Consider the following 12,006-nt stretch of genomic DNA (forward strand, 5'->3'; position numbering starts at 1 on the left):
AAAACTATCTCCTCAATGATGTTTGACAAAGAGAGGGAAAATACTGCCTTGAAATCTCAAGTTCAAAACATTGAAACCTGATTCTGAAAATGTCGATATTAAATCTGTCAGGAAGCAGCCTCCCCTTAGTCTGCATTTATGAAAATGCTTGAACTGGATTAATGTGAGATGTTTGGTTAAGCACTCACATGCTATGTACTTTTGCTACTCCCTGAAATAGATTTCTTTGGAAGAGGAGGACACATAACTTAGAAGGTAATAAGTGGGCTGCGTAGGAAAGTAGGAAACTCTCAGAGGTGTCAGAGTACAGACTAGATTTTCCATAGGCCATGAAAATTTGACTGCACTTCACTTAGGCGTTTGGAAGTTTTCCCAAAGAAGAAATGAGGGAGTATTTTAGATTGACAGAAATTGGGTAAATGAGCAATACACATTTTCAGGAAGATGTCACATCAGAACCTCATGACAAGGCATTAAGGCTAGAGCAATGAGGAAAGGCTTTGGGAGCTAAAATAACAGTTATTTTCACTATCATATGTGTTAAAAACACATAGATATATAGATAATGAGGAAAAAATATTATTGATATGTTTGTGAGGTGCCTCTCCATTTTTTAAATTTGATATTGAACTCTCCCTTGTTTCTTACATCCTTAGCTGCACTGTTATTTAGTTTTTCCTTCAGCAGAGAAAGTCCAGTGGTCCTATAGCACCATGCTGATGAATGATTCACTCACATTCAACAGCAGCCCAGAACACTAATCCATCTGGTAGAGGCAGCATGTGCCATAAGAATGACACATTTAGTTCCTGAAGGAGAAAATATTTGGATTGCACTGTTCCACTCATATTCCCCGCAGGGTGATCCATAGATATTACTACTGCTACCTCAGGAAGCCATACACCTTGCATGTCCTCCAGATGGAGTTAAAGTGAGACTTGGAGAACGGGATTAGAACAATAGAAATGTGTTCAGCTGTGAAATTAAAAGTAGTACAGCATGACATGCAACATTATATGTTGGGGTGAGTCAAAAGCGATAATTAGGCTAAGCTGAAACACTAACACGCTCATAATCAAATAGAAAAAATGATATTGAAACTGTTGATACCAACTCTGTCATAAAAGCGCGAACATGTTACCGCAAATACCCTTATAAAAGTTGGTGTTAGCCTGCTGAATATCATGAAAGGCTGTGAAATGAGCACACACACAAACCTTATATTACAAATCCACATGCAAGTACACAGGCTAGCTATAGACATGCAAAAGCATATATATCTGTATATATCCACATATATATGCACATGTGTACTTGTATTAGGTTTTCTGTTCTGAAGAAGTGCAACGAAGATACACTGACCAGGGGCGAGAAAGAAGATAACTAAAATTGGCTTATGTTGGAAAGGATATTTTTTTAAAGAGAGAACCTCTTCCTTCGCCCCCTATAGCTCTCAAAACATGAAAGCAAAGTGTTTACATTCACCCCACTGTCATGTGCTGGGGAACAGCACACTGTGTTCTTTCCTTTGACTTCTTGCAGCTTGTCCTTGTTCATAAAACAGTACCCTAAGAAAAAATTATTTAATTGCTAGTGTTTTTCAATGACATAATTATATATCCACTGCAAGGTAAATCAACCTGAACCTCATCAGAAAGCAATAGCCTGAAATGCGTGTGAGCAGCAGCTCTAGCTTCATTTTGGGACTTTTTTTTTTTTTTTTTTTTTTTTTTTTAACATATTTAGCTTTTATAGATCTGAAATTAGGTTTCCAATTTAGACCCTGGAGGAAGTGAAAATTGTTATAAATAGCAGTTAGGTGCACCATTATTCTTCGCAGTGCTCAAGAGGCTAAGTGAGGGGGGCAGACCAATTACTTTATTGAACAATGCAAAGTGTTACCCACTGGCTTCATTATGATAACACGTTATCTGATCACAGAGTATGTATGTTGAGCCCAGCACAGTCCACACCCTCCTACGCCACTGATGATACATTTTTTTTAAAATCCATTAACAGTTAGTTCACCCAGGAAACCTGAGATTTCTTCTTTCAAGCATGAAAATTAACATTCTTCAAGCAAGCATCCAGTTGGAGCAGCTGTAGTCAACGATAGCACAACCAGACTCTCTAAGAAAGAAAAGGGAACACCTTTTCATGCTCTCATTCAAGTTAATATTCAAAATCCTGGTTGCACCTGTAGTAGGCCTGAGACCTGATCAACACCCCTCCACCCCCCACAGTAAAAACCAGCCTTGGGTGAAACTCAGGGAGTTCACTTCTAAAATTGAAAAAAAGAATGTTCTGTTGCTGCTAAAGCACCCCCAACCTCAGGAATGTCCCTAATGAGAGTTATAACCACCAAGGTTATAAAGTAGACACCCCCAGGCACTGGGAAATTAGGGAGGATACAGAAAGAGACTCAACAAATAGAGAAGATCACAATTAAATTACAATTTGGGCATGAATGATAAAATGTAAAGAACTTGGGCAGGAAGGAGGCTACATAGATGCCAGTGCGTAATTGGTTAAAATTTTTGTTATTTAGGAGTGTGGGATCATGTGATAGGTTTAGTAAATTTGAAGGAGGGAGCCAGTTTTACCTATATAATGTAAATGAATAACAATGCTTGCCGGGAACTATTTCTGGACTGCAGTTCAACATCAAGCTGCTGGAACTCTGACTCCTCTGCATGACCCTGATGTGCAGAGGCATCGCTGAAAGCCCCCAGATGAATGAATCCTGACTGGCCATCGGGTGAAATTTGTCTGTATACTGGGAGTGGTGAGCATTAGAGATTTGCTTGGTATATGTATTCTGTGTGTGTTGCTAATAAATAGATCTTTAGAGCACAGCTGTGTAAGGCTTTTTCACTGGGAAAAGGTTCCACAGACCCATAGAGGTCTGAGCTGAGCCCTGAGGGAAAGGGCGGGAACTTAAATTGACCAGGTTTCTTCCTGAGCCACGTGGTAAGGATAGCTGCCTTACACTCTGAGCCCTCGGAAGGGAACGCGGCTCGCCAGGGTAAGTACCCTGACGGGCCGGGCCAGTTTATTTACCTGCTGATGTGGCAGGTTCGGCAGATTGCGGCCCCCACTCTCCGCGGTTCGCCGTCCCGGGCCAATGTGGGTGGCGGGAAGCGGCGCGGGCGAGGGATGTGCTGGCCGCGGCTTCCCGCCACCCCCATTAGGGTGAGGGTGCCTAAATTGACCAGGTCACGCCTTGAGCCCTCAGTAAGGTATAGGTGGGGAGCCCTAAATTGAGTGGGTAACACTGTCCTGTAATTTATACAGATATTTAGCTAAAGGGGAAAATAAAAAAAAAATGTAGCTAGGAGAGTTTGTTGTTTTTGTTAAGAAAGGTTTTGAAGCTAATGATAGTGTTTCTGTCTTTATTGCTTCAGGCACAGACAGGAAGTTAAAATCTGAGTAGCCTGAGAAAACATGTTTGCAAACTCATTTGCAGGCCTTGAATGGAGGTATCCTAATTTCTTATTTCACTGTTTTTTCCCCCTCCTTTTTGGTATTTTTGAGCTATTTTTAATGGAAGACTAATGTTTAGTCCAGGGGTCGGCAATGTTTGGCACGCGGCTCGCCAGGGTAAGTACCCTGACGGGCCGGGCCAGTTTATTTACCTGCTGACGTGGCAGGTTCGGCCGATCGCGGCCCCCACTCGCCGCGGTTCGCCGTCTGGGCCAATGGGGGCAGCGGGAAGCGGCGCGGGCGAGGGATGTGCTGGCCGCGGCTTCCCGCCACCCCCATTGGCCCGGGACGGGCCAAACCTGCCGCGTCAGCGGGTAAATAAACTGGCCCGGCCCGCCAGGGTGCTTACCCTGGTGAGCCACGTGCCAAACGTTGCCGACCCCTGGTTTAGTCCTTTCTCTCCTATCATTTACAAAGGTAATGTTAGCAAAGTTTTTATATGTCCTTGCTAGGGTTTGCGGTTAATACATAAGGGACAGTTCCATTTTCTAACACTATTATTATTCCAGATTTACATCACAGTAACTGAGAGCAGAAGCAGGATTCATGGGGATATCGTTTGCTATGGATACCACAAGCAATGGAAAGTCCAATGGCCTTAATTTGCACAGAGTCCTCTGATTAAAACAACAACAAAACTTCATGAGTTTAGAGAAGGTGAGTACTGTGAACTGGGTCAAAGAACTCCAATCTTAGAGTCAGTAAAAGATGTTCCTGCAAAATTTTGACCAAGTTTTAAATGCATAAAACAGTGCTTTCCAAAGTTGTGATGTATGGATCTGTGGGAAAAGAACTGCAAAGACCAAAACCAGTGGTCAGGATACAAAACTGACACAGAGCGGTGTAGCTTGTTTCTCTCACCAAGAGAAGTTGGTCCAATAAAAGATATTACCTCACACACCCTTGTCTCTCTAATATCCTGGGACCGATACAGTTACAACACTGCATACAGAATGGTGTATTCAGAACCACTGTACAGCAACAGAAAAATATACTATGGCCTCAAAATAGGAGTGGCAATACCCATGAGAGAGACATTTTTATCATCAGATACACTATTGTTCAAGACATAAGGAAATATCACAGCTCAACTATAAAAGCAATTCCTCTGTCATAGTGACATGACCAATATTATTGTGTACCAAGCTCTTAAAGTTACAGAAATCAGATTCTACTCTTTCTCGCAAGAAGCTATAGCTATTTGTTTTCAACAATCTGCTATGCATTCTTCTCACTTTTTATGGGCCAGGGATCACAATTTTTTTGAGACAAGAACATTTCCTGTCTCCCCAGAAGAAAATATGGTACTGTATGTTGGAGAACTGTCTTTTACAACTTTAATGCTCTCTTAGGAATGCTGCAGGCTGATTAATAATTTACATCTTCTTTCAGCATAACAGGCATATCTACCTGGTAATGTGTAGTGAATGTGTGAACTTTATCAATGCATACATGTCATAAAGAGAGATCACCTCACTCGGCTCATGATGTAGCAGCATGCGTGGTACAGTAAGCTTGCACTAGCTATATGCAGTTCACTCTAACAAGGTAACAAACCTCAAGAACAATAGAGAATTAACATCTCATGTGCCAACCCATCATATTCAGGGTCCAGATACCTAAGTATGGAAATGGTCCTTAGGACAGTAGAGAGTCTTGAAAATCAGGGCTCATAACATCTGAAGTAATAGTGTCTGCAGAAATTTCAGGAATACATTGCCAATTTGATCTTTACTGTTTTTTGGTGTGGTTTTTTTACTTTCCACTGCAGATGAATTTTTGAACTTCATGTTGACAAGAGCACTCTTTTCCATCTAGCTTCTGGCTACAACAAAGGCTCTTGGTAAGCATGACTGAGAGAGATCAGGGAGAAATGAGAAGAGAAGAGAAGAGAAGAGAAGAGAAGAGAAGAGAAGAGAAGAGGATAATATTCTGTAAGGAAACTAGTATGTTCCATTCAGATTTAGCTGAGGTATAAACTTCTAAAAATCACCATTTCCATTTTGCCACTTGAGCTGTTCAGGAAATCTTTGGCAGCCTGCTAAATATACAAAACATAAGGTGTAACCATTTAAACATACCAAAAAACCTATACTAAAAAGACCATTACTTAGGTAGCAAAGTCAAGCATTTGAAAATTATGGAAACCTAGGTTAGCAGTTGCCCATACAACTTTAATTCTGTCAACTTGTGTGTCCATATTCTACAATGAATGAGGCTGGGTCCTATGAAAAAACAGTTTGTGATCAGGAAATTAAAAACTATATCATAATGCTTACTCACAAACAGGCAGAATAAAGGTTGCAGAGGAAACCATAAATCTGAAAACTTTCGAGTGCTTGACTTTGTAAAGAATGTTATTTTTAAATTTAGTTCTTTTATATGAAATTTCCTCAGGTTTTTATATATAAACCCAGGTCATTTTGCTTCACTGTCTCCAACATTGCTGGACAAAATACACTGGCCAAAATCAAGGCTTCTCTGTTTGGCTCATTACAAGTAATGACATGTTGCTACCACATAACATGCTAGAAACTTTTCTCTCCAGAGCAAAGAGATTATTTTTAAGGCAGCCACACAAATAATACTGTGTAATAAACGTTGACTTTTCGCATCAGTCTAGTTACAGATTTAATAGAGACCTGCATTTATCCCAAGGGGCATCAGATTCACTGGTAAAATTATTGCAATATTGGATTGTGAAAACACAGAAGAAATACTGACAACACAAAAAGAACTCTCTTTCCTCCCAGTACAATTCATAGATGGCAGATAAGTTCAAGAGGCGTCATAGACCATTTTATTAATGTAGCAAAGTAGACACTTTGAGTATCAGAGAAGAAAAACAAAGCAGTATTAATAAACAACAAATAAATAATAAACAAATAATAAAAAGCTTTGGGCTGTACTTGCACTCCTCTTCCTAGTTGATCCTAAAGCATCTATATTAGCTTGGCTGCAACATAATGAGGCATAGAATGCTCTGTAACATTTCATGAGTGTAAAGAATAAATTGTTGGCTTTCTACCAACACTAGAAAATTAAGTCTGAAATAAATTGGAAAATAAAACAGTTAAACTTTTCCCCAATTCTTCTTCTGCATTATCTTCTCCACCCTCCCCCCATAACATACAAATCCTTAATTGCTAGAAATGAACAAAACCAAACTGAGGATTCCTGCCCTCCCTTAAGATCATAGTGTGGAGGATGCAAATATAATATATAGCAGGAATAACAAATGCTCTATTTTTTCAAACACTCTCCCATGATTTATGAAAGGTGTACCTCACTGTGGGAAGATAATGCCATTTGAAATGGTCCATTTCATAAATCTATCCTCCTCGTCCCTAGCTGCATATAGGACTACTATGAGCTCCTGAATCCAATAATGTTTTCATCCTCTATTGACAAAAAAAAAAAAAAAAAAAAGGACTTTGTTTGGAGCGAGGTAATGATGCAGTTACAGAGGAGCAGCGGCTAAAGCTTGGTCTCTGGGGCTTTCTTTGGCAATAGCCATACAGCTGCGAAGGAGAGGAAACTAGCATAAACAAAATGAAGAAATAATCAACACACACTACATCCCTAATGTCCTTTTACTGCTAGTGGCATTAATTATAGCATGTGCCTAATCCTCTATACTACCACATAACCAAATGTTTTTACATGAATCTTCTCCCCACCCGTGATAGATTTATCATGGGGAACCAAGCTATTTCCTATTCATCTGTCCACCAGCTTAGTATATCTGCTTGTTTATCTATCTACAAGAATGCTTCCAGAAGAGGTTTCCTTGCCAAATGTGGTGGCAGCTGTAGTTAGGGACTAATCATAAACTTAACTGAAATTCATGGTACTGACTCTTTATGGTTATAACAAGGAGGGGGAGGGAGGAGGGAAAACTATGTTTCCATTGAAAGATTGTAGGGACTGAGAAGATAACCAATGGATATACCTTTAAAAAATAAGTTATATTTTTGTTGAGTAGGATCAGGAGGCAGAATATGGAATGAAAATGCTTCTTCCAGCAAAATTTACACTCCTTCATTACAACTATTTTAAACAGGGATAGGATATATTATTATTATTATTTAGAAAAGGCGATGGTTGAAGCACTAGATGTTTATACTTTTTTATATATACAAAATGATTAATCTCGGCAAAAATGGCAAGGGAATTCAGATTAACTGGGAGTTCTACTTGTAGTAGCCATCCCAGAAATTTCCTTGTGTGGTGGCAAAACAAATGCTGCTAAGGAAATTCAGAAAATATTGTCAATCAAAAGAAAACTGCTGGGAATTCTCCCAGTTTTTGGTTTTGTTATAAAATTGAAGCACTGCGCAAATTCGACAATAATTCACAGTCTTTACAAGCAAACCCTGATGGATCTCACAGCAAAACCAAATGAAATATGAGACTTCCACTGAATTTCACTCTAAATGTTTTGGTTCACTTGAACTGGAAGCTCAAGGTGAAACTCAGGGGGTCAACTCCTACCCCTCTCCCCCAGGATTTACATAGCTCTGTGGTCTACAATCCTCAGTTTTAGAAGCTGATGAACAGCCTTTGTAAAATGAGAAATTTCCCTGTCCTTCATAAGAAATTTAACAAAGTGTATACAGGTTCTAAGCTGCCACTCTGAATTCTGAATTTGCATATTTTGACTTGTGTATTAAAAAAGCAATTTCAAGGTCAGTTTCTGTGGAGAAACACTGAGTTAGTAACTCCATTAAAAGTCTACCTGTCCTTTGTATATTTAGTTTTCTTCTTCTATAGTGTGCAATGGGATCTTATAAATCCAGGGTAAACAAATATCACAGAGATCATATATGCACGCGTGCACGTGTGTGCGTGTAGCAAATATTGACTGGCTTTGAGGTGACAGCAGTAAAACATTTCCCAAAGGGTGAAATGTATTTCCAAGCTTGTGGTATACCGACCAAAGCCATGGGCAAGTGGCAGCTAATTCTCTCTGGGAGCAAAACATTGTATTGCTCTTGCACTCTTTGGGAAAAGCACTGTCTCTTTCTTCTGTGGGCCCCTGAACTTCATTGAGGCCCTCTGGGTGCTCTCAAGTATACAAATAAATTATAGTAAAAATAATAGCCCATATGTGTTTTATTAATTTTGAGAATTTTGGTTTCAAATCTCTCCCAACTCCTGCTGGCTCTGTTCTCTTGTATGACCTCTCCCATGAGTGTCAGATCCATCCATCCCACTCAGTTCACATTCTGCTCTTTTTCACTTTTTTGTAAATTCCGCCTCCACCCACTGCTCAGAATCCTGATGCATCTTCTCCCCACTTCTTTTAACTAACTCTCTTGCATGAAGATATGTTCCACCCTAAGTGTTGCCAGGGTTCTCTCCAGAGAAAATGTAGCCTTTTTCACAGATGGTGGTTGCTGCTTTGCACCTACATTTTATAATGAATGTTTTGAATTTCCCCAGAAACGATATTGGGTCAGATGTCTCCTTGTCAGCAGACGGGTAATTTTCCTTGCATTTATCACAAAGAATATGTTTTCAAGTTGCTCTCTCCACTTTTCTAGAATCATATTACTGTGGCATATATAGGAAAGAAATAGAAAGTAAATAGTGATGAGTTTTTTATATTACAGTAGAGGATACATCTTCTAAAAGTAGGACTTAAAATCATTATAGAACCAAGAAAGCAGCATTGGCTTAACCGGCACATAGTCAAGAGAGATGGGAGTTAAGAGAAGAGGTTGCTGTGTAATAAAATAGGTGACATTGAAACTGTTAGAGGTCCCTCCTTGTGTTGCCAAGTAACTCTATACAAATTGCCTCTCCACCACTTAGAGTGTTTCTTGAAGCACAACAGCTGCACATAGAACGTAGGGCAGTTTTACCGTCTTTGAGGAAGGGTTACATTCACAGCCACTTGAACCGGGGTTAGGGGGAACAGACCTCTATAAGTGGGGTATTTCAAAGGACAATCAGAGCTTTGCTAGAGAAAGTTACAGAATTATGCCCTTTACTAGTTATACTTTTGATCTGGTGTTTGGGCTGGGATTGAAGATTGGGAGGATGGGGCTCAACTGTCCCGTTGGAGCAAAAAAAGCCTGTTTTCAAGTTCTGCCCTCGGAGGCTAATGGAGCCAGAAGGCTTTGAGAGGGAGATTTTACTTTTCCTAAAGCAACACTTGGTTGATGGTTTAGTAGGATTGTATATTAACCTTTTGATCATGTGGCCCCTGGCCTCCTCGTCAATGGCTGTATTGTCACAGGTCACTTTGGTCTTCTGATGGCATGTAACAAATGAAGCAAGAGGGAAGACAGCTAGAGTGCTAATATGAAAGTCCACGGTCAAAACTGATAGTCTACATTATAAAGTGGGTTTGAAATATTATGCTATAGCCATACAGGAAGGAAAAAGGGATTCTGTACCTGTACTATAGCATCTGCAAAATCTCAGTCAGCAGATTTGTACTAAGTGGTGTACAGCTTGATTAATGCAACCCATCTGCATTCAAGAGCTAAATCAAGCCCCACCTTTTGTGATGAATTTCTATATATTTTGTGGTTTCAGGTCAAACTACCTGCATTTACCTCCTATCTTGCCACTACAGATGCAATATCTTATCTGATCAATTTGTCACTGACTGAGGAGCTGGAGGTGTCCACAACTTGTGTCCTTCCAGGCTGGTGAAGGCCATCAAGGAATTGCTGGTTGCTCTGTTACTGGCAATTGTCAATGCCTCCATTAGGGAGGGCAGGATGCTGATGCAGCTGAAGGAGGCCTGGGTGCTTCCGTTCCACAAGCAATCACCTCTTAACAAACAATCTAGCTGACTATAGGCCAATGTCCTGCCTTCCTTTATGGGTAAAGTTATGAGAAGTTTTTGGCAGGACAACTTTCACAGCATCCAATTGCCTCAGATTTTCTTGACTCTTCTCAGTGTGGGTACAGACCTGGGTTTGGTACAGAAACTGCCCTTGTTATGTTGATCAATGAACTCCTGCCAATGGAGGATGATCAGGTGTCCATATGAATATTATTGGAGTTGTTTCAATACCATTGAATACCATAAATGAGGCATTGCTGGCTTTTCCGTGGTCTCCAGCAGCAATGGAGGGGCTGTCTTGGGGTGGTTTCATTCTTCCCTAGCAGAGCGGTCTCAAAAGATTCTGTTGGGCAATGGCTCATCACTTCCAAGATCTCCCTAGTATGGGGAACTGTGTGGTTCTATTTATTTCCCTTCTTGTTCAATGCCATATAAATAACAATCCATTAGTGGGGTTAGTGAGGAGACTTGGGGTTGTGATGCTTTTAATATTCTGATAATATTCAGCTTTTTTCCTCCTTCTTGACTGATTCAGCAGGAGCAGACGAGAGACTGACCCATGTCTGGCAGAGATTGGGGCAAGGAAGAGTTGGCTGAAGTTCAATTCAGACAAGATTGAGGTGATGATGGTAATTGGGAGAAACAACCAGAAGAGATAGTGGCAAATGTTTCTGCCCTTGAGACTGAGAGCACATTCAACTGCCATTGGTAATCTGAGTTCATAACTCAGAGGTCTGATAAGGTTCAGAAGACCAGGCAGTGTCAAGGGTCAAAAAGGCATTTTGCTATCTACACCTTACTAGATGGGAACAGCCTTAATGTTCAGATGCTGACCTAGCTACCATCATCCATGCCTTTGTCACTTTACGTTTAGACTATTGCAATGTGCTCTGCATGGCGGTGCATCCCAAATCTATGCAGTAGCTGGAACCTGGTGCATATGGAAGCCAACCTCTAGGGGTATGGAGCATCCTATAGGAAGCACATGACACCTGTGCTCTGGGATCTACACAAGCCATAAGTTTCTTGGAACCCACCTCCTTTATTGACCATTTCCCTCCTCATGATACACTACCACAGCTGCGGTCAGCAGAGGTGCTGTTGCTAGGTTCCCCCTTAAAATAACAGAAGGGAGTCAGCTGGCAAGGTGTTCTGGAAAGTCTTCCCAGCCCTAATTTGAATTTCCCTGGATTTGTTGTCTTTCAGGGAATGCCACAGGGCCCATTTGTATCATGTGGCCTTTGAACAGAGGGATTGAGGTATAGGCTCATGTGTGAGGATGGTAATATTTGATTATGTGCTGCTGCTTGGTAACGCTAGGTAAGGTGATTGTACAGTATTTTGGTTATGTAATTTTAAATACTTGGCAGAGCACTCACAGACTGTGGCTGGGCACTTTCTAGCTATTCTGAACAGAAAAAAAAGAAAGAAATTAAATAAATAAATCAAACTTCAGAAGGAGTTGCTGTTTCCTGGATATTACCGCTATTAGTTTCCTGTACCTGCCCTTCCACAGGTACTCTTGATCCTTCATTTAGGATGATGCACCCTGAGGCCAGGTGAATCATCATAGCTTCACGATTTCTCCTTCAGGGACCATAGATTTCTGAAGGATGGCTCTTTTTATGAAAATGATTTCTGGAAAAAAAAAAAAAAGTTCTATGCGATAGTTTTCCTCTGAAGGCACGGCCAAGCTCAGGACTTGAGTGCCGGATAATGGC

General features: G+C 40.6%; 1 protein-coding gene and 1 long non-coding RNA gene across 2 annotated transcripts in view; one reads left to right on the forward strand and one right to left on the reverse strand.

The window, feature by feature from the left end:
• WWOX (WW domain containing oxidoreductase) overlaps positions 1–12,006 on the reverse strand; it is a 666,447-nt gene that overhangs the window by 159,834 nt on the left and 494,607 nt on the right. The window lies entirely within an intron of this gene.
• LOC117886371 lies at positions 2,495–6,856 on the forward strand. Its single transcript, XR_004647948.1, has 3 exons — positions 2,495–2,785; positions 3,993–4,140; positions 5,255–6,856. It is a non-coding gene; the product is annotated as an uncharacterized LOC117886371 (long non-coding RNA).

This window comes from Trachemys scripta, chromosome 13 (genome assembly GCF_013100865.1).
Source record: "Trachemys scripta elegans isolate TJP31775 chromosome 13, CAS_Tse_1.0, whole genome shotgun sequence".
Lineage (NCBI taxonomy): Eukaryota > Metazoa > Chordata > Testudines > Emydidae > Trachemys > Trachemys scripta.